The 22,019-nt window shown below is 56.4% G+C and overlaps 1 long non-coding RNA gene across 1 annotated transcript in view; it reads left to right on the top strand.

The window, feature by feature from the left end:
* The first annotated feature begins 3,211 nt into the window (after positions 1–3,211).
* Positions 3,212–22,019, top strand: part of LOC125620410 — a 42,356-nt gene continuing 23,548 nt past the window's right edge. Inside the window, exons 1-2 of the long non-coding RNA XR_007352055.1 lie at positions 3,212–3,335; positions 15,194–15,293. This is a non-coding gene — a long non-coding RNA (uncharacterized LOC125620410). The remainder of the gene's footprint in view (positions 3,336–15,193; positions 15,294–22,019) is intronic.

Here is a 22,019-nt window from a genome sequence, read left to right as displayed (position 1 = left end):
TTTTGTAAGATGGGGGGCTCTGGAGGTTGGACTCAGGTAAAAAGTCGTCGGTGGTTGAAGTCTGACTCCGAGTCACTGCTAAGGGCACTCCGGAGCATGGCCAGGACCACGGCGCCCGGGCAACAGAAACGGGTCCAGGCTGATGCAGCCACCAGGGCTGGGCACCTTCTGCCACACCGTGTGACACGGAGCTCAGCTGGGTCTTGATGTCCACCTGCAACAGGACGTGGATGCTGGGTTTGGGGGACGGCTGAGGAGGCCCACCGTCCTCAGGCAGGTCGAGTGCCCTGCTGAGGCCATAGCAAGTGGCCCCAGGGCTGCCCTACTCCTGTGAGGCAGTCATCTCAGGAGGACCTCCTGAGGGCCATGTCCTGAGGACTTTAGGACTCTGTGGGGTGGGTGCTGTCACCCTGCTGCTATGGCCTGGGTAAGCTTTGTCCCCAAAGGTTCCTGTGCTGGAAACTTGGCCTCCAGCATGTGGTGTTGGGTGGTGGGACCGCCAAGGGGAGGGGCAGAGAGGGAGGTGACTGGGGCCTGTCTGTTCCCAGGGTCTCACGGAGTGGGCGGGTCTCGTGGGACTGGACTAGTTCCTGTAAGAATGGGTGTGTAAGTGCCCCTGGGAACTCCCTGGGTCCCCCCCTCTGCAGATGCCAATGGCCACTCGGCCACTCGTGCACAGGGCTCCATCGGCCAGGAGGCCTCACCAGAGCCAGGCAGAGACTGGCATCACGGCCTTGAACCTCCGTAGCTGTGAGCCAGTCAACCTCCGTTCAGCCAACGAGCCCAGCCTCAGGTGTCTTGCAACACAAAACAGACTAAGGCCCCTGAGTTTCTGTAGCGAACGGTGGTGTGACAACCAGAACCCCTAACGGGGCGCCTGGGGGAGGGGCTTGGGCAGACAGGAAATGTGAATCTTGATCCTTTGCGGAAAAGAGGAAAACCCACAAAACCAAAGTTTAGCCCATGTAATGATTTAACAAGTGTTCACGCAACAGAGGAGTGGGGGGTGGACGGAGGTGAGAATGCAGAGGCCGGGGGCCACCAGGGTGCAGGCAGGACACACAGCTGGCCCCTCCACGGCTACCGAATGCCTGGGTGAAAGGTCACAGGACCGTGCTGAGGATGACCCAAGTCTGGAGAGGCGGGAAGCGGATCACAGGATGGCCAGGGTGCCGCACACACACACACACTCACACACCACACACCACACCCACACACCACACCCACACACCACACACACCACACCCACACACCACACACACCACACCCACACACACCACAACACCACACCACACACACCACACACACCACACACCACACACCACACCCACACACCACACCCACACACCACACACACCACACACATCACACATCACACATCACACACCACACCCACACACACCACACACACCACACACACCATACACACACACCACACACCACACACCACACAAGGCTCCAGCTCTCTCTGGTGGGCACACTCATAGTCACAAGCAGGGAGAGCCCACACATAGCTGGTGGTGCCCATTATCACAGGGGCACTCATCTGTGAACAGCTGTGCTTACAGTCACACACACACACATGTACACACCACACACACACACACATACACACACATACACACACACACACGTGTTTCTTTGGGGATCCCATAGAGACCCTGAGGAAGTGATCTTTGTCTGCAGTCCTCCTTCTGTTGTAGATTTGGTCCCTCAGTCACCATTTCCTCTAGGGGACATGTCCACTCATGTCCACGGGGCACCCCCAGCGTGCCCAGCACTGTGCTGAACCCTGGGTCTGGTCCTCAGGGGCCAGGAGGCTCGGGTCCCAGCTCAGGAGTGGGGAGAACTCAGGCGGAGGGAAGGAGCTGGTGAGGCCCTGCCGCGGTGGCCCTCTGGGTGGGCTGGTCAGGAAAGCCCCGGGTGGCTGGCTCCTGTTCGGCTGTCTTCCAGGAACAGAGGACAGCCACGTTTTACTGATTCTAGCAGGAAGCTCGCTGGGACCACGGCAGAATCCCACGATGACGGGAGTGGCTGGCCTGGGACCCTCTCTCTGGCTTGGGTTTCAGACAGGCTGGGCAGACCACGGCAGGGTCGTGACCCTGGGTGCCAATGGGAGTCCTGAGCCAGCCTCAGGGGATGTGACCAGCATCTCCTGCTCCCTATGAGGGGCTTCCCCAGGCCTCTGGGCTAGAGTATCTCGGGCCCCCCCTGCCCCCTGGGAGCTGAGGATCAGAGAACTTCAGGGCTGGAAAGAAGACAGGCCAGATCCTCAATCCTTTACAGGGTGTTGCTCAACCCTCTCTTGTCACGGCCACCAACTGTCCTTTCCTTCTGTGTCCTGGTCTGTGCTGGCCAAGAAGGGCTTGGCCCCTGTTTGGGGAAGGAGCATGCTGGACCCTTCGCCCTGTGGTCTTCGTGGCGACTCCTGAGGGGGCCTGCCGGACTTAGTTGCCTCAGAGGGAAGGAGGAGAATAATTAATTAACCAGTAATTAACGTAGAAATCAGTGAATATGCCCAAGAGAAACTCCGGCCCTTGCAGATGGCGGGTGTGGCTGGAACAGTGTCTCCTTGAATCTTCTCAAGGGCCGGAGTGTGGGCAGGAGCCTGTGAGGCAGTGCGTGGGCTGCACCCCCATTTACAGAAGGGGCTGTGGGCGCTTGGCTGGGGCAGTGGCCACTGGGACATTGCAGGTTGGGGACGCAGTTCCGCTTGCCACTCTGCCAGGCACTGGCTTTCAGTGCATCCTCCCGCCAACCCTTATGCTGCAGTCTAGGGACAGAGTGGCCCTTAGTGTTCTTATTTTTTGGAATGAAGCCCCTAGGACTCAGGTAAAATGACCTGGCCACAGTCACTGAGTGACAGCATGGGGTCCCACCCTGGCCGTGTGCACCAAGCACCACCTGTTGGTCCAGGGCATGGCCAGGGTGGGCAGCTCTCTCTGCCCCTGGCACAGCCTGGCCTGAGGACAGGGCTTGGCCAGGCCTCCAGGGCTCAGCTAGGAAAACATGCCAGTCTGCCTTGTGCCCGTGGAGCTGGGCCCATCCCAGATACAGGGCAGCAGGTGGTGTGGCCACGGGCCTGGGGAGCAACTGGCCGCGGTCTGCTGGCCATGGTGCCCTGGCCAGTTGGGCTGCTGTTTACAGTCCACAGTTTTAATCATCTGATGTTGTGTTTGGCCCTGTTTCCCTCTCAGAGCCTGGGGCTGCGTCCAGCATGGCCTCTTGTTCCTCCCAATGCCTGCCCAGCAAGGAGCAGAGACCCGGAGGCAGAGGGGGACGGGCAAGTCCACCAGACGAGCGTGGGCTTCTCCTGGGTGCCATGGCGTTCTGAGGTGAGTTTTATTTGACCCCCCATAGCAGCGGGGTGGTGTGTTTCTTCTCCCCAGTTGTGGGCAGAGCTGAGACCCAAAGTCCTAGCAGCCTGTCCAAGGCCACATGTGCAGGGACGGGTGAGCTGGGATTTGTCCAGGGTGTCCAGCTCCAGGGCCTGGCCATTGTCCACTGTACTTCTGGCTGGGGGCAGAGGGGCCAAGGCTGCCTCGGGTCAGCCCATCCACCCTGTCTTGGGTCTCGCCTGGGCACCATCAAGCCTCATGGGCTTGGGCAAGAACAGAGTGAAGAGCTGTCCTGGGGGCAGAAGACCCCGGCCTCGGGCTCTCCCTTTCCTCTCCTGTCCCCTTTCCACTTAGCACAGGCTGCCCAGACCCAGCCTGAGGGGCGACACCCCTCTGCCTTGCAGTGAAGGTGGGGCTCCCAGCCCACTCGTCTGCCAGCCTGCCCGTGCCGTGGAGCCAGGTCTGCCAGGCCAGGAGAATCTTTTTAGGACACATCCTAAGAGGCAGGGCTCAGCCTGTCGGAGCTCAGCAGGGAAGACAAGCACCAAGCACTCATCACATAAGCCATGGGCTGACCGTGAGCAGCCTTGGGCTGTGGGGGACGTGCAGGGCCGGGAAGAGCTAGAAATGCATACCAAGGCATCTGGGAGACCTGGGGTGTGGAAGCCTTGGAGCCCCATGGCACGAGGGAGCTCCTGTCTAGGGCAATGACCAGCAGGGCTGGGGTGACCTCAGGGTCAAGGTTAGGTATTTGGAGGGACAGAGGAGTTCTTCCTCTGCTCATAGCATCCAGGACCCCCCGGGGAGTTCTGGTTCCAGTGGCCCAAGCAGGAACCGGGTGTCTCTAGTAATGTTCCTCACCCAGGTACAAACGGCTGGTCTTGCAGGTTAGTGTCACCTGCCTGGCAGCTGGGAGATTGCTCTGCAGATGGCGGGGTAGAACCAAGACTTCGATTTGCCCAGAACCTCCTGGGTTCCCGACGTTGGGTGGGCCTCGATCCATGTGCCTGGAAGGTGACTTTTCTGCTCTGGTTCCAAGGCTTTAGTGGGCGGTAGTGGGGCGTTCAGGGACCATCCATTTGGCCCTGGCACTACAATCACAAAGTGCTGCCGATATAGACTTTCTTTTTTCCTTTTTCCTTTGGTACTGGGGATTGAGCTATCAGTGACCTATGTCTCCAAACCTTTTTGTGTTTTATCTTAGGACAGTGTCGCAATAAGTCACTGAGGTTGGCCTTAAGCATGGCATCCTCGTGCCTCAGCCTCTGGAGCCAAGGGGTTTACAGTTGTGCACCACCATGCTGGGTTCAGACTTTCAACATTCTCTTCAAGTGGGATTGCACACACTTACAGGATTGCTGGACTTAGCAATTAAAAATATAGGGCATCAGGTAAATTTCAATGTCAGATAAACAAACAAATAAATAAAAATTATATCCCAGGATATACTGTATATCCCGGGATGTACACTAAAACAGTATGCATTGTTGACCTGAAATCTAAGATAAGTGAGTACCCTATATTTTAGCACCACCCTATTCATTGTTTATCTGAAATCAAAGCTAACTGATCACCTACTATTGCCTCAGAATCATCTTAAGGTAAATAAGAGAAGACAGGTCTCACCATACAGTGTGTCCTATAGTGTTTTATAGATTGACGTTTTAAGAAGTCCTAAGTCTCTTAGGAATATCTTGTATTTTGTGGAGGTTAAAACTCTTTAATTTGTCAGTGCTAAATATTTTAAACAGGCTACAATGTTTTGTAACTTTACTCTGACATTTGAGTTGGCCAAGTATGGGCCTGCGGGCCAAATCCAGTCCAGAATAAAATCTATTTTATAGATAAAAATTCGGTTTGGTTGGAGCTCAATCACACCCATGGTGGAATTGAGTAGTTCACAGCAGGGCTCGAATGGCCCCCAGGACCCCAAAAATTCTCTCTTCCCGAGAGCTCGTCGACTCTTCTGGAATATTTCAGGCTTTTGCTCTTATGATCTGTGTTGATCAGAGCCTGCGTATGTGACCAGAATCCTGCATGTGGTGGCCCTTGAGTGTGGAGTTGGCAGAGGAAGGACAGGAGCTTGGGCCGTGCCAAGAGGCCCTTCCTTGTAGCCTGTTCCTGACGTGTAGTGGTTGCCCAGCGGGGACGAGCCCTCCCTGCCTTTCTCCTCAAAATGCGCTCCACCTTCTCCTCGTGGAAGGAGACAGAGCCCCTGGCTTTCCAGCCCCCAGAGGTCTGCTGTGAATTCAGAGCAGGCTTCTGGGCGTCTCAGCCATCTGCTCCTCACCATCCACCTGGCTGTAAATGGCCATTTGCATAATGGTTAAAGCACAGAAGGTGGTGCCTTGGTGGTGGCCAGGTGTTGCCCCCGCCTGTTCCCTGCCAAGTCCCAGCCTCAGTGTTCCTGTTCAGGGGGTTTAACCGCAGCCCTGCTTGGAGAGGGCCCGTGTGCAGACTGGGAAGAGAAATGCCAGGACAGAGGGCTGCCCTGGAAACTTCTTTGTCCCCACCTCCTTGCCCAGACTGGGAGAGGCAGCCAAAGGGTCATCTCTTCTGTCTGAGTGCCCTGGACGGGTCCTCAGGTCTCAGAGCCAGTTTCCCGTGGAGCCGGACCAGGTATGCTCTGTCTTCATATTCCAATAGACTGTCACCAGGAGCTCTGAAGGGCTGGAGTTTGTACCCTACTCATCAGCTAACAAGCTAGCCTGTGGGCGTCATGGTGCTGGCAGACACAAAGGACAGAGACAAAGGACAACATTACTCACAGCATAGCAGGCAGGTGACCTTCGCTGCTGGGGCTGATGTGGAGGGACCCAGGAGGAGGCCCATGCAGTGGGTCAGTGTCAAAGCCCAGGGAACCGAGCCAAGGGGACTGAATCCTCTGTGATAGGCAGGGATCGGCTTGCATTTTGCCCTGAAGGAAGATACTTTCCTTGTTATAGTGCACAGCAGACAGATGTGCCTTTTGCTCTGGAGAAAAACACTGTGCTTATTTTCCAGGGCTGTTCATAAAGTATAATTGTGCTGAAAAAGATAGTTAGATGGTCCAGAGACCAACAATAAGGAAGAGCGTGCCTTGCATGTAGCTCTAAAGTTGCAAGAGCAGTTGCAAGTGATGGGAAAGCCACGTGACCACATGACCAGGCACTGCATGGCTGGTGATGCCGGAAATGACAGTGGCATTGCCCTTGGCTATTTGCTTTCCAAAGTCAAGGAGGAAGTCAAAGAGCAGATTTGGGCTGAATTTGGGTTAGAAGTTTAGGATCATTAATCTTCTATGTAAAGTTGACTGGGCTAAGAGATGACCAGATAGCTGGTGAAGCATTATTTCTGGCTGTGTCTGTGTCTGTCTGGAAGAGATTAACGTCTGAATTAGTAGACTGAGCAGAGAAGACTGCGCTCTCCAAGGTGGGTGGCCTCATCCCCTGAGTGGGGGGCCCGAACAGAACAACATGGTGGAGGAGGGTGGGTTCTACTGTCTCCTTGGAACTGGGGCTTCCTTCTCCTCCTGCCCTCAGACAGCGGTGTGCTTTGTTCTTGCGCCTTTGGCCCTTGTTTCCCAGAGCCTGGACTCAGACTGACACCATGGGTTCCCCTCAGGCCTTTGGGTTTGAACTAGAACCGCAACACTGGTTCTCCTGGGCCTCCAGCTTGCCCATGGCAGATGGAGGGACTTCTCTACTCCGTGGTCACATGCTGAACCCTTCATGATCACTCCCGATGTACCTCCATATACAATGGTCCTGTTTCTCTGGAGAGCGTCTGGAGAGCGAATACAGATGCTGGTGTGTTTCAAAGTGCAACACAGCGGGGTTTACAGTGCTGGTCCCTGCAGCTGCTCAGAGTGGAGGGCACAGGGAGCTGGGAGCTGCAGAAGTAGTGAGGGCCACTTAGCCCTTCCCTGGTGCCCATGGGTAAGCCGCCTGGAAGGGACAGACCCTAAACTTGGCCTCTGAGGAATGCAGAGACGTTTGCTGGGTGTCGTGGGGAAGGGTATTTCACCCAGAGACCAGCAAGCCTGGGACTCAGAAGAGAGAATGTGATGCTCGGAATATTCTGGAAGCCAAAGGAGTTCAGAGTGGCTGGAGCACAGAGAACGAGCGGGGTGTGTGTGTGAGTGTGTGTGTGTGTGCGTGAGTGTGAGTGTGTGAGTGTGTGCATGAGTCTGTGTGTGTATGTGAGTGTGTGAGTGTGTGTGTGTGCTGGGGCAAAGCAGGGCTGAGTGGTAGAAGGTGACAGCAGCAGGCTCAAGGTCATGGTCAACTGTGCAGTCTGTGAGGGGCTGGGCTCCACTCTGAACACCATGAGAGACGTGTGGCCAGTGGGCAGGGCTGTGCTTCAGAAAGTCCCTCCCTGGACAGGCAGTGTGGGAAGGGATTGGGGGGCTGGCCGAGGCTGGGTGACCAGCCAGCTGGTGTCTCCCAGAGCCGGGAACAGAATTTCCTGGGCCCCAGGGCTACGAGGACCTGGAGTGGCAGTCAGAGGGGCTCTCTCTGAGGCCCCATGGCACCCCACTCTGCCGAGGGCCAACTGAACTTGCCGCTGTGACAGTGAAGGTGACATTACAGCTCCCTACTTCCCCGCCAGTCTGCCGCCTCCGCCTCAGGCTCTTTCCATTTGGGGTCTTGGTGAGGCTGAACCGGCAGCTCCAGGGCACCTCAGGCTGGAAGCTCAGGTCGGGTGGTGACACTGAGAGGGGACATGTGGGGGTCTGCTTCCTCCTGCTGCCCCGTTCGCCCTCCGCTCTGTCTGGATGTGGGATTTCTTGCTGGGCCCTCCTGACCTTACACTTTGTGAGTCTGAAGAGCCCAGTTCCCGATGAGCCGTTCTGTCCCCACAGTGTCTCTCTCTCTCTGTCCCCCTGCGAGCCCCACCAGGCACTGTGCTTCCCTCTCCACGGTGGCAGCTGAGGGCGCAGTGAGCTCCTTCCTACTTTAGAGGGGTCTGATTCGGCGCACCCTGTACTCCAGGCCCCTGAGCCACCCCTGACATGGTGGCCCCTGGTCTTACAGTCTTCTTCTCTGTAAAGCGTGTGTCTCTTAAGGTCTCTAACATCCTTGCCACCTGTTATTTGATCAACTAAAGTAGTTAAATTAAGGCTTTTTAATAGAGTGGGCTGGGGGGATGTTCTGTGTGGCGTTGGGGTGCCCACATGTCTTTGGAGTGCATTGCGACAGAGGTCAGGGGATTAACTAAGCCCTGGGAAGCCCGCTGTCCACCCCACATCAACACAAATGCCTTCTGGTCCTTCTTCCTAACAGAGGTAGTGTTGAGAGCCACAGCCAAGTCAGGACGGCGTCTGGCATTTTGCCAGAAGGAGTGGTTGGGAGGTGACGCCAGCAAGCCATTAAGATGATGATAATTAAGTTAAGCTGTGTATAATCATTAAGATAATGACTGATTGCTGTAACTGGATGATGCTAAATTGAAACAAGCCGTGTATTCAGTTGTGTATTTAAACCTCTGCTGTCCGGCAATGGGGTGGCTCCTGCTACCTCGGGTGCCCGCTACTTTTGAGTTCCCGTTGAGTTCTCGCGGAGTTCCCATTGAGTTCCCGTTGGTTCTCGTGGAGTTTCCGGGGAGTTCTAGAGAGTTCCTGTGGGGTTCGGGCAATAAAGTAGTTCCTGTTTGAACCTACAAGTGGCTCGTGACCTCCCGTTTATTTTGTACCCAGCCAGACTGTGGCAAGGTAGCAGTGCCTGGGTCTGGTGGCCTGGCCATGTCAGTTTGCTGTAGCCAGAAACACACGGCAGCAGCTTTGGGAGCTGCTTGCCTGAGTTTGCAGATCCCTCCTGTCCTGTAGCCGTCCTCGTGCCTCTTGCGTAGGTCGGGGTACCATTAGCCCTTGTTGGTCTGGTGGCCAGGAAGGAGATGGGGGTCGATTCTGAATGAGGTGGGTCCTGTCTTTCAAAGTGGAGGCCTCTGCGTCTTCTCCAGACAGGAGGGGAATGCTCCCCCCTCCAAGGGGGTGGTGGGCCACATCACCCAGGAGTCCGTGGACTGAAGAGTACATTGATCCAGATGTCCCCAAGCCCATCTGCAGGGCTGCCCTCCTTCCAAGCAGAATCTGAGGAGGCATCAAGGATTCGGCCTCCTTGGCAGCTCGCTCGTGAGGAGCTCGGGGCCTGGGAGATGGGGAGGCCCTTCCGTCTCCAGAGAGGGCGTCTGCTCCTGAGCTTCTCCGTGAATTTGCGGTGAATGGCTGGCAGCCTCTTACTCTCTGTGTCCACTGCATCGATGACCCTGGGTGACAGTCGTGATTCCGCTCTGTCATGACAACCACCTTCCTCAACCCGTCCTGAGTTAGGAGCACTGAGCCACGGCACCTTCTCTTTCACCCACAGAAGGTCATGGAAAGGTTCTGAGGGCCTCGCTGCAGGCTGGGAAGGGAGTCCTCCCGGGGAAGGAGAACAGGGCTCACCGAGCTAGCCTCTGGGGACAAGGGTCTCTGTAGTCCCACGGGGTCCCCTGTCCCCAGAAAGGAGCAGAGCCTGGAGGGAAGCAGCTCATTTCAGCTGAGGGCAATTCCTGGAGAGGGACTCAGCTAGGTGCCACCATCAGGTGACACTCAGGCAGAGCCGCCAAGCCTTCACCGTCCCCTCTTTTTCTGGCACTGGGGATTGAACCTAGGGGCGCTTAACCCCTGAGCCATATCCCAGCCCTTTTTATTATTACTATTATTATGTAAATTCTTTTAGTTGAACATGGACACAATACCTTTGTTTTACTTATGTATTTATTTTATGTGATGCTGAGGATCAAACCCAGTGCCTCACGTGTGTGAGGCAAGTGCTCTGCCACTGAGCCCCAGGCCCCGGCCCCTTATTATTATTATTGAGACAAGTTCTCGCCAAGTTGCCCAGGCTGGCTTTGAACTTGTGACCCTTCTGCCTCGGCTTCCCAAACAGCTGGAATTACAGGTGTGTGCACGCACGTCCAGCTCACAAAGTCCTTTATCATCCTGTTTCCCTGGTCATCAGGGTGTCCTCTGATCACTTCGGCATCCTTTAAATGTTCATGAAGGGGATGTGCTTGTCCTTCAGTCAGAGGCCTTCCCGGTTCTCATCTGCCCCCCGTGTGGCCAGTGGGACCTTGTTAGGTGTCCCCTTTATTCACACCCCCCTGGAGGTAGGTTCGTGATGGTCCCAGTTCTGCAGGTTAGTAACCTGAGGCTCAGAGAGATTAAACGTGGTGAAGTGTTCATAGAGATTCTTCCTATCTGTGGCACGAGACTGTCCCTCTTCGTTTACCCCCAGAGTCCCCTTCAGAGGCAAGGCAGGACTCCTCTAAGACAATGTGCTCGTGAAGGAGCCAGGCTAGAGACGGGGTGGGCAGGGCCGAGCGCAGGGGAACGGCTCTGACTGCAGGCCGGGGAATGTCCCTTGGTGTTGGGGTCCTGACTCATGAAACCTTGAAAGGAATAATATGGTGGCCTGGGAGGCCAGTGGCCCTAGAGTCAGGAGGTCATCACCCTGCCCTGCGCTGCCCTGCCCTCAGTTTCTCACACCAACCAAGGGGTCAGCGGGGAGGGACTTTATGGCCGGGGGAATTTATGGCAGAGACAACAGTTTGTGCTTGAGTGGCCCAGCCAGCCACCCAGGGAGCAGCACAACATACCCCTGCCCCTAAATGGGGTTTCCAGCTGGAGCTGGGGGCCCACCCCTTGGCCAGAGCACGGGGTGGCCCCGTTTCCATCTGTGCAGGACACCCGTGGAGCTGGCCTGTTCCTGGGAACCTCCCTGAGCCCCAGAGACAGAGCGAGCTGCTTGGAAGGACCCAGCTCTCCCCAGGAACTCCGAACAGGGGAAGGCGGACCCAGGAAGGACAGTCCCCTCACTGCTCTGTATGGGGGTCTGTTGGTGGCCCTGAGACCCTCAGTTCATGTGGGACTGTGACCACTCACTCCTTGGCTCCGGGTCCACCCTCAGTTCTGTTCTGTGAGCTCTGGCCCTGCAGGTCCCCTTTCTTGATCAGGGTCTCTGCCTAGCGTCTGAGAGCCGCTGGCCTGTGCCTTCCCTTCCTCTGCCATCTCCCGCGCTCAGCCGGGCTCCTCCACAGGCTGTCGCCCCAGCTGGAGCCGCGGGGTCCTGCTGGTCTCCATCACCTCCTCTCAGTTGCTTCCTGCCTGTGCTTCTGTAAAAACGCCTCTGTCCACCTCCACGTCTCCCACCTGGCTCCGGGTGGCTTCTTCCCAGGCACACAGGGGACCGTTTCACTCCCTGGCTCACCTCTTCGGGCTCTCCTTACACCAGGCCGTGCTCCTGGGGGCTGCAGGGAGCACCGGAAGTCACAGCGAGCTCGGCGATGCTCCCTGAAGCACCCACAGGACTCAGTGCCTTTATAGTCAAACTCATGTGACATTCTAGGGAACAGTAGGAAGGTTCTCAGAAAGCTCCAAGTAGGGTGAGTGGGGTGGATGCTTTGGATAGGGGTGGTTGTGGTGTACACATGTGTGTTACTCGGGTTCTCCACGTACTCGGAACAGGAGGCGGTAGGCATGGAAACAGATGTGGGTATAGACTTGTAGGTTGATTGTAGAGGATTGGCTCACAAGCTTGTGGCGGCTGGCAAGGCCAGAATCCACAGGGCAGGCTGGCAGCTGGGGCTCCGGGGAAGAACTGGTACAGCTAGACTCTGAGGGCCTCTGGAGAATTTGTTCTTTCACGGGGAACCTCAGTCTTCTTTCTCTGAAGGCCTTCAGCTGATTGGATGAGGCCCTCCCACATGATGGAGGGTAATCAACTTTACTCCAAATCTGGTGTTCCAAATGCTAATCTTTTCTAACCGCCCCCCCCCACCAAACCTTCACAGCAACATCTGTACCAGTAGTTGGACCAAATCCCTGGGTAATGTGACCTAGCCAAGTTGACAGATGAAGTCAGCCACCATAGTACATGTGGGTTTTTGTGTAGATGGAATGTGATGGCTGGATGGCTGAACTGATGAGTAGATGGACGTGTGGAGGGGATGGGAAAGAGTAGGTGGCTTGTTGTGTGTGTGAACGGATGGATGGGTGGGTGGATAGGTGGATGGGGGCGTGGGGGGTGAGTTAATGGATGGGTGGGTGGGTGGGTGAGTAGATGGATAGATGGATGGGTAGGTGGGTGGATGAATGGGTGGATGGATGGGTAGGTGAGTATATGATGGATGGATGGATGGGTGGGTGGATGGATGGGTGGATAGATGGTTGGGTGAGTATATGATGGATGGATGGATGGGTGGGTGGGTGAATGGATAGATGGGTGGGTGGGTGAATGGATGGGTGGGTGGATGGATGGGTGAATGGAAGGATGGATAGTGGATGGGTGGTTGGGTGGGTAGGTGGCTAGATAGATAGATAAGTGGATAGATGGATGGGTGGGTGGATGAATGGGTGGATGGGTGGGTAAGTCCTGGAATAAGGATGGAGTAAATAGGTAGGTAAACATGGAGATATCTGGATGTGTGTATGTTGGGTGATTGGTTGGCTAGTAAAGTGGGTGGACCATCTGGTGGTTGAGTGCTTGGCTGGGTAGTTCAGTTGTAACCGGGTGAAGCGTGTGTGCAGGCGAGCGGACGGCTGTGTGAAGGCTTGTGTGTGGGTGAGTGGAATGTGGGCAGTGGAATGACTGGGTGTGTCAGTGTAGACATGGACAGATGGAGAGGTGACTGAGTGTATGCGTGTGTGGACAGATGTCTGGGGCATCTGTAGCTCTCAGTGTGAAATGCCAAGTTAGGGGAATGCTGAAGTCGGCAAGGTCTGTTTGGTGGGAGAAACGGTTGGCAGAGGACAAAGCAGCACATCATGGACCATTCATGGGATTTTTTTTACCTTCATTTCTCTGAGCCTCAGTCTCTTCAGGGAGATAGAATATTCTCTACCTGGTTGGGTGCTGGGAGGCCCAGCGAAGTGAGCCTGCGAGTGTCTGGAATGGCGCCCTGAATGTTGTTAAGGTCTCAACGGTGTCAGTTTTCCGCCCTCCCGCCTTCCTCCTTGAGCTTGTGTGGCATGGTTTACAGGCCCAGGTTCTGTGGAGGACTCCTCTGTATTTTCACAGTTTTACTGTGAACGCCTACTGACGTTGCTGTCACAATGCCTGGCCCCATCCTTGGGCATAGAAAAGCCCCTTTCAATTTCTCTCACCCCAAAAGAGACACCACTGGCTGAACTTCTTGCTCCAGCTGGGATGATGTCTTTGTCCCCAAGGGAGCGGAGACAACATCTGGCCTGGCTACTGCTTCTCCTTGAATCTTCTCATGACACTGGAACATGATGACAAACACATGTGTCCTCCCTGGCAGTAGCAGTGCCTTCTCTGAGAGATAGGAAGATGGGAGACGACCAAGGCACCGAGCGCGCGTGCACACACACACACACACACACACAGTTTGTGCATTGCTGTGACCAAAAGTCCTGACAAGAACAACTTAGAGGAGGGAAAGTTTTATTTGGCTCACAGTTTCAGTTCAGGGTCGGCTGACTCCGTAGCTCTGGGCCCGAGACGAGGCAGAATATCCTGGTAGAAGGGTGTGGCAGGGGACATGACAGCGGAGAAGCAGGAAGAGAACTCTGCTCACCGGGGGTCACACACCCAGTGACCTACTTCCTCCAGCCACCCCCACCTGCTGACTGTCACGGCCCAGTTAATCCACATCAGTGAACCGATCCACCCATGAGGTGACAACTCTCATGAGCTAATCATTTCATCTCTGGACACTCCTGCATCGTCTCTGAGCTCCGGGAGGACACACACATCCAAACCCTAACAGTGGTTGGGTGAATGGATGGGTGGATGGATGGATAGATGGATGAATGGACGGGTAGCTGGGTGGATGGCTGAATGGATGGACAGATGAGTGGATGGATGGTTGGGTGGGTGGGTAGGTGAATAGATAGATAGATAAGTGGATAGATGGATGGGTGGATGGGTGAATGGATTAGTTTGGTGGTCCGACTGACCTGGGTGTGAATCAGGACTCTGCCATTTGGGGCTGAATGGTCTTGGAGACGCCTCTTTTCTTTCCTGAGACTCGGTGCCCTTATCTGTAAAATGGGAAGAGCATTGTCCACCGTACAAGGTCTTTGTGAGGAAGAACCGAAATAGTCTGGATGAGGCGTCTGACATGGAGTGGTGTGTGGGCCAGGCTATGTGGGCAAAGACCACACAGACTCCATTTTACCCCGAGACTCCACGTCGTATGAGAAATGCTTCTCCCCTGGGGACACCCCCTCTGGACCTGCCAACAGTTGCTTAGCAGAGCATGCCTGGCAACACGAGATGGCAATTCTTACACAGTGTAAAATGCTCTCTCTTTGGTTCCCATTTTTCTTGGGCATGTACCCTGTCAGAGATGGACTGTCTGGACGTTAGTAACCATTCTCTAACTGTACTCAACTAGTGTCATTTTGACTGCTTCCCTTTGCTGGCTTGCTGCTATGCCAACCTGGAAAGTCCCTTGGGAAATACCAGGGTACCCATCGCATTGTCTCGCTAACCCTCCATCCAGCTTCTGGAGCCCTGCTTGCTTGCGGCTACGTCAACCCGGACATGCTTTTGGCCTATAAAGACCCTGAAACTCTCAGAGGCCATTTACAGTTATGGATCCCGTGGGGAGCAGTCGCCGGTGGCTAAATAAAGACTCTTCAATTTGGACAAAATGGACTTGGTGTGTTTTCTGAGCGGCCTGCCCCATAACAGTCGGCACTAAGTATCAACTCCCATCCTTGCGCAAAAAGCTCTGGCCAGGAAAGAAAAGCACGTTGGCGAGGGCTTCGCTGGTGAGCATCGAGCCCAGGGCCGGGCTGGCAGGGCGGTGATGAGCGAGTCGATGGATCGATCCTTTGGTCAACTTCCTTCTTCTTCAATCAACAGGACTGAGGTGCGACTTCTACACCAAAACCCCACCACCTGAAGTGGACAGTTCAATGAGCTTTGACAGACGCACAGAGCCACCAAAGCACACCACGGTCAGGTACAGGACGTTTCCATCCCTGGGGGTCTGTGTGCTGTGCAGTGTGTCCCCTTCCACCCTCCTCCCCTGCAGCTACTGATATGCTCCCTGTCCCTGCAGAGCTGTGTGCACGATCTGGAGTTTCCCGTGGGTGGACTCCCACAGACTCCTGGCGTCTGGCCACTGCGCTCAGCTTGCTCATTAGGAGATTCACCCTTGCTTGGCCCCAGGAATCCATTCCTCTGTGTGTCCTTCACCTATCACCCTGTGTCTATGATGAGTTTATTCACTGATGGCTCAAATGATTATTTGCTCATTACAACTTTGTTCATTCATTCATTCCACAAATACAGAAGTGCCCCCGGCCCCTGGGGTTACATTTCAAAATCCCCAGTGGACACCTGAAAGGAACAGTACCGAACCCTCTGTATGTTATGTTTTTCTTATACATACATTTCTATGATAAAGTTTAATTTATAAATTAGGAATGGTAGGAGGTAAACAATGACCAAAAATAAAATGTGATAATTTTAACAATATATTATAATAAAATTACCAGCTCACCACTCTCGCAGTTTGGGGCCATTATTAAGTAAAACAAAGGGTGCTTGAGCCAGAGGCAAGATGGCTTCTAGGTGACCAATGAGAGAGTAGCACATACAGTGTGGATACTCTGGACAAAGAAATGGTTTGTGTCCTAGGCAGGCTGGCCCACAATTTAATCATGTTGCTCAGGACAGTGTGCAATCTAAAACTTAGTATTGCTTATTAATGGAATTTTCCATGTAATATTTTTGGACTGTAGTTGACTATGGGTAACTAAAACCATGAAAAGCTAAACCATGTATAAAGGGAGGACTATCTTGGTGGGGTGGGGTTGAGGATCTCAGTGGAGGTGTTGAAGATCTCTGTGGGGATGTTGATGGGATGTTGAGGATGGATAGGAACAGCCTACCAGGACTGAAGATGTATGTTTGGGAGCCTCTTCTTTCACGGGGGACTTGTATTTTTTGGAAGTCATCAGCATTCAGGAAGTATATTAAGAGATGCGAGACTGATATACTTCTGAGATCCATCGCCAGGGATAGTACAGATGCAGGAGTCCCTGTCTGGGGACTGAGCCAGAGTCTCTCCACTGTGTCGGGGGTGGTGGGCTGGAAAGTCATCAGCCAAGGCAGCTGGGAGAGAGAGGCCAGAGGCAGGAGGGAGCCAGGAGTGGGGGGGGTGCCAAAATGAAGTGCAGGGTGGATTTCAAGGGGGGAGGTGAGACCCCTTATGGATGCTGCTGGAAGTCAAGGGGTCTGACAAGGTCTTTGGGTTACAGAAATGCTCAGGCCAAAGAAGAAGGGGAGAGATGACCATGGCCTTCTGAAGCATTCAGCCACGCAGGGAAAAGATAGTGGGCCGTGGATTGTGGGCATGCGGGGTCAGGAGCCTGCGTGTGGAATGTGCACACCCGTGGCCTGTGTCCATGCTAGTGGGCTGCAGGCTTCTGTTTCAGGGCTTAGTGCGGCTCACCCCATTCTTATTTCTCCTCAGCTTCCAGGAATCTGTCTCTCTTCTCCTCTGTGCTCTTGTTTCTCTGGCAGAGGAGTGTGTCCGAGCGGACCTGCAGGACCAGCCAGGGGGCTGGGAAAAGGAGCAGATAGGGGTGCAGAGGGAGAGACAGAGGTGCAGAGGGAGAGACAGAGGTGCAGAGGGAGAGACAGAGGTGCAGAGGCCCTTCCCTTCCTCATCCCAAAAGGGGACCAGGCAGGACGGGGTCCGCTCTGGTTCCTGACTGAATTGGGCAAGGCAATGATCAGCGCTCCCCTTGGCTGAGGAAGGGGAGAGGGTGGTCAGGAGCTGTCCCCTGATAGTGACTGGGGCTGGCTCTGGGAATGAGGTGGGCCTGGCACCTGCTCTGAGGTGGCCTTCCTGGCCCGTGGCCTCCAGCCAGTCCCCCCACCCCCGTTTCTGTCCCTAGCAGGCCTTGGGGATGGGGCAGGGTGTGGGCTGTTGGGACCCACAGCCAGGAGGGGCTTCCTTGCCTTTTGACAGGATCCCACTGGACTCAGCTGCCTTCCTTCCTTTGGGGCTGCTTGGGAGGGTGGCCTAGAGTTGGAGAGCCATAGGTGTGGATCCGATTCCTCGACCTTTCATGGGAGGACGGGAGTGGCCAGCGTGTCCTGCTTTGCCCGGGAATTTCCCATTTATCACTGGATGGTTCATATCCCAGGAAACTCCCCGGTCCCAGGCAAGCCAGGGTGGTGGGTTGCCCTAGAAGTAAGAAATGAGGTGTCTGAGAGGAACTCCAGGGTGGAGTGTGACTCATCCAGCCCCGGGAGAGACTGTGTGTGGTGCAGTGGGAGAGAGCACCAGCAGCAACCCTGGATTCCCCCTTAGCAGCTGTGAGACCTGGGTAAGTAACTTGACTTCCCTGTGCTTCAGTGTTCCCGTCTATATCATGGAGACAGGCATCTCTCCTATTAATAGGGTTATTGTGAAGAATATACGATAGCCTCTAAAACTGCCTGGTTCATAATAAGTACCCAACAGATGGCTAGCATTTTGCTCTTGTTGGTGACCTCAGTGCCTATTATAGGGACCTAGGTAGTCAGCAAGTGTTTGTTGATTGACTGATGGAGTCTGTGAGTGAATGAGTGACTCTAAGAGTGTGTACAAAATGCTAGGGTCAGCCAGAGGAGAGAGACTGAACCTGCTAAATGGGAATCAGAGATGACTTCACAGAGGGGGCAGTTCTTGGGTGGGGTGGTACCGACTGAGCAGGAGTTTCCCAGTTAGACGTGGGTGAGGGGAGAGATCCCTGGCAGAGTGGACAGCCTGCAAGGTCACAGAGGTGTGAGAGAGTGACTGCATTGCTCCTTCACCCCAAGTGCAAGCTCATTTTAGACACAGCAGCTCAGCTAGCAATGACCCAAATCTCCCAGGGGCTGGTTTTCCTACCCCATCCCTCACCCAGTCTGTTTTTCCATTCTGTGCCCTTCGTCTGCCTGATTTCCAGAACATAGTGTGTTCTCCATAAATACCAGCCTGCTCCAGGATGCCACCGTGTTTTGAGCTCTTCATGGATTTTCTCATTTAACCTTTGCTATTACAGCTCTGGTTCTTAAGCTGAGGAGCTCGAGGCCTGAAGTCAATGTCTTGTTGGAGAGAGGTTCAAGAGCTTGTAAGGGAAAGAGCTGGCACGCACATCCAGAACCCTGGCTCCAGGCTGGGTTCTGAACACTCCCTTGCACATTTCTTTGGTTCTTGGCAAATGGGACCTCTGGCTGCACTTCTAAGGACAGAGAGGCCGTTTGAACTGCAGGATCACCTGCCCTCGTGGGGAGGTACTAACTGTTCACCTGAGCTCAAAATCCAAGACAGGGGTCCCGTCTACACCAGGTGAGGCCTCCTGCTGCAGGGATCAGGCTGGGGGCTGCAGAGCGGGGGGCTTGGGTTCACAGCCGGGCTCCGGGCTTCCTCTGTGCATGATCCTGGGCAGGTTCCTTCTCCTCTGGGGCCTCAGGTTCCCTCTACTAAAGTGGCCTCCCAGGTGCTGTTGGGAGGATTCAACGAGTGCCCTCACAAAGGCGGTGGGTGCAGCGCTCAGCGCGGGTGAGCCCAGATCCCTACTCTATCACCCCAGGGTCTGTGGCAGCCACCAGTTAGCAGGGACACAGGGTGAAGCAACAAGTGACTCTGCTCTGGAGTCGCAGAACGGCTTGGAAGTGCAGGCTGGGCACAGGCCCCCTCCGGGAGTCACTGGCATGGGGGTTTCCTGGGAACCCACAGGGGTGGGAGGTGACACCCGGGTCAGGAGTGTGGAGTGCAAGTCAGCCGGGGAGGCCAAGCTCTGGGAGCTCAGTGTGGACAGAGCAGGTGACACCCCAGATACAATGGCCAGTGGCCCCTGGGTCTTGGCAACTGGGATCTTGGCTACCCTGGCCCTAAGGGAGACTGGAGGACCTGCCAGGGCAGGAGACATCCAGGAGGGCGAGCAGAAGGCTCGGGGAAGCAGGGAGGGGCCACCAGGGCTGCTGGGAGGCCAAGTAGGCCCGGAGACTGAGTGTGGGACCCGGGTCATGGCCGTGACCGGTGGGTGGACAATTAAGGCCAGGTGAGGAGGAGGCTGCGGGTTGTTCTTCTGATAAACTGTTTGAGGAGCAGAACAAAGGCCGCGGGTCTCTCTTTGTGTCTTGAGATGGGAGGCCAGGCCACCAGGACATGGCGCGGCAGAGACCCAGCAGAGGAGGAGAAGTGGAGGTTTAGGAGAGGGGAGGCGGTGGCCACCAGCTGATGGGAGGGGTGGGGAGCCCAGAGCTGACTACCATCTCCACGGGGAGGGGAGCGGGCAGTGGGGAGCGCGGGCGGGACATGCAGGGGCTCCCGTGGGAAGGTCTCGGCAGGGCCGGGGTCCTGATGGTGGAGGTTGAGGAGAGGACAGGAAGGACGGAACAGCCACTGTGGAGAGGGGGAAGGGCCAGCGGGAGCTGGAGTGAGTCGCCACCTCCGTGGGCCTTGGGTCCAGAGACCAGCTGCCCTCTGGGAGAGCTTTGGCTGGGCTGGGCTGTGTGTGGGGGGACAGGATGAAGCAGGGGTCCATGGGTCCCGGGGCTTGTGGCTGGGGAAGGCCAGGGAGGCGGAGGGTGAAGGAAGGGGGAACGCACAGCGGTGGCAACGGCGGCCACGGGGTGTGGGCCGCGGCTCAGGGCTGTGACCCGGGGGACACAGAGAGAGGGGCATTTGCCAGGGCTGGGTGCAGGGTGTGCAGGGTGCGTGAGCCAGGGCGAGGGCTGCGTTGGAATTCTCAGTGGGGAAGGCGGGCGCCGCCTCTGTGATGGTGGACAGCAGATCTGAGGTGCAGGGGGGCCCTGGTGAGGAGGGCGTCCAAGACAGAGGGGACAGCCTTGGTGGGGATGGTGCCAAGGTGATCTGGGGCACTGGCAAGGGGTGGCGTGGGGAGCGTCCTGGGGAGTGGGGGGTGGCCGGAGGCTGTTGGAGTCAGGGACGAGCCCCGAGCGAGCAGTGTTTTGGCAGCAGAGGTCAGAAAGTGGCCATGGGGAGCCCGGGGGTGCCACCTCCACCTTCTCCCTCTGAGGGGGGAACCCCAGCTTCTGTTGGGAAGGCAGGGGGGTCTTGCCCTCAGTCGGGGCAGCTCTCGGGGGCTGCCTGGGGGTAGGGGCGGGAAGCGCAGGGCCCACTGGGAGGGTTAGGGGCAGGGACGGGGGGAGGGTTCAGAAGGAGAGGAGTGGGGAGCTGGGCTGGGGGACTGCGCAGAGAGCCCGGGGGTCTCGTCTGTGGAAGGTGCACGGGCAGCTGACCTTCGGGACTTGAGAACCTGCTGGGTCCTTTCGAGGGACACTTGGTTCAGCCCAGCTGAACCCTGCTGGCCCCACAGTGTGACCAGCAGCCCCAGGCAGTGCGGTGGGGAGGGTTAGCCCGAGGAGGTGGGCTCCTTTCTGCCCCCTCCTGGGTGGGCCCCCTGTGGCCACTGCCAGCTGGCTCTGGGAGGGTGCCCCCCACCCCCGCTCCCCTGTGACCCCTGGGTCAGGGGCCTTCTCCTCAGGAGCTGGGAGTTTGTGGCTGGCCCAAGCCAGCTGCTTGGAGAGGAGGTTGGCTCTTTCACACCCCAAGGAAAAACAAGCCATCTGCAAAAACCCCGAGGTGCGTGCGAGGTGGGGGCTGGCAGACGGCTGAGGGCTGGGCTCCTCTTCCCGCTGGGACGGGGTGGGAAGCCTGGACAGGAAACTCTGGGGACACTGTAGCTCCTGGGGCTGTGAAGGAGCAGGGTCAGAGCCCCCCAGGCACCCGCGCCCCGGGGCCATGCTCTGGGCTGGTCAAGAGCCCCGCCTCAGGCCTCAGTTTCCCCAGCAGCTGGCGTCTGTGGCCTGAGATGCTCTTTCTGGCTGGTGAGGGTGTGCAGGCCCTGGGGACGGGGGAGAGCCCCAGGCAGGGCCAGCTCTGGGCACCGCTGGAGCTCCATTCCTGAATATCAATGAGCAGGCCCAGGAATGTCTGCCACACAGCTGGCTGCCGGGTGGGGCGGGGAGGGAGGGATGAGACGCCTCCCACCCACCTGCCCGCAGAACTAGTGGGTAGGCCGGGCAGCCTCTCCTCGCAGGTCCCTGGGTGTGGGGGTCGTGGGGAGGGCAGGACAGGCCTTCCTGAAGCCGCAGCCCCTCCTGCACCTCTGCGGGCCCCCACCGCCTGGTTCAAGCCAGCTACAGTGTTAGGCCTTGGGGCTCCTCTGACCTGCTGCCTGCCACTCAAGCCTCTCAGCTCTGAGCCGGACACAGGTACTTCGTCATCCTCAGGGATGGGGACGCGGCAAGCTGGGCTGGCTCAGAGGCTGCAGAGCTGAGAGCCGCTTTTGAGCTGCACGACACCCAACCTGCACCAGACTGGTATGGGTGCCGGAGACCCACCTGTGTCCAGGCCAGCGAGGATTTAGTGTCCTGAGAGAAATAAGCAGCATTCATATCAGCCAATCTCCTTTGTCAAGCTCACTGGCTGGTCAGGCTCAGTCCCTAACGGGCCACCTGAGAAAGCTGTGGCAGGCCCATGTTCCTCTGCCACACAGGCAAGAAGGTGTCACTGATGGCAGCTTAAGACCCCTGCCCCTGCCTCTGCAGCCACTGCAGGAGAGAGCACCTCCAGGGAAGCAGGACCTCAGTGACCAGGTCCCAGATGGCCAGGTCCTGGGGGTGACAGGGAGAGTGGGGATGCTAGGATGATTTGACAAGGTTTCTCTGCGGGGGGGGG

This window comes from Marmota marmota, unplaced genomic scaffold (assembly GCF_001458135.2).
Source record: "Marmota marmota marmota unplaced genomic scaffold, marMar, whole genome shotgun sequence".
Taxonomy (NCBI): domain Eukaryota; kingdom Metazoa; phylum Chordata; class Mammalia; order Rodentia; family Sciuridae; genus Marmota; species Marmota marmota.
Note: the sequence above shows the minus strand (reverse complement) of the source record. Positions and strands in the feature narration are given on the sequence as shown.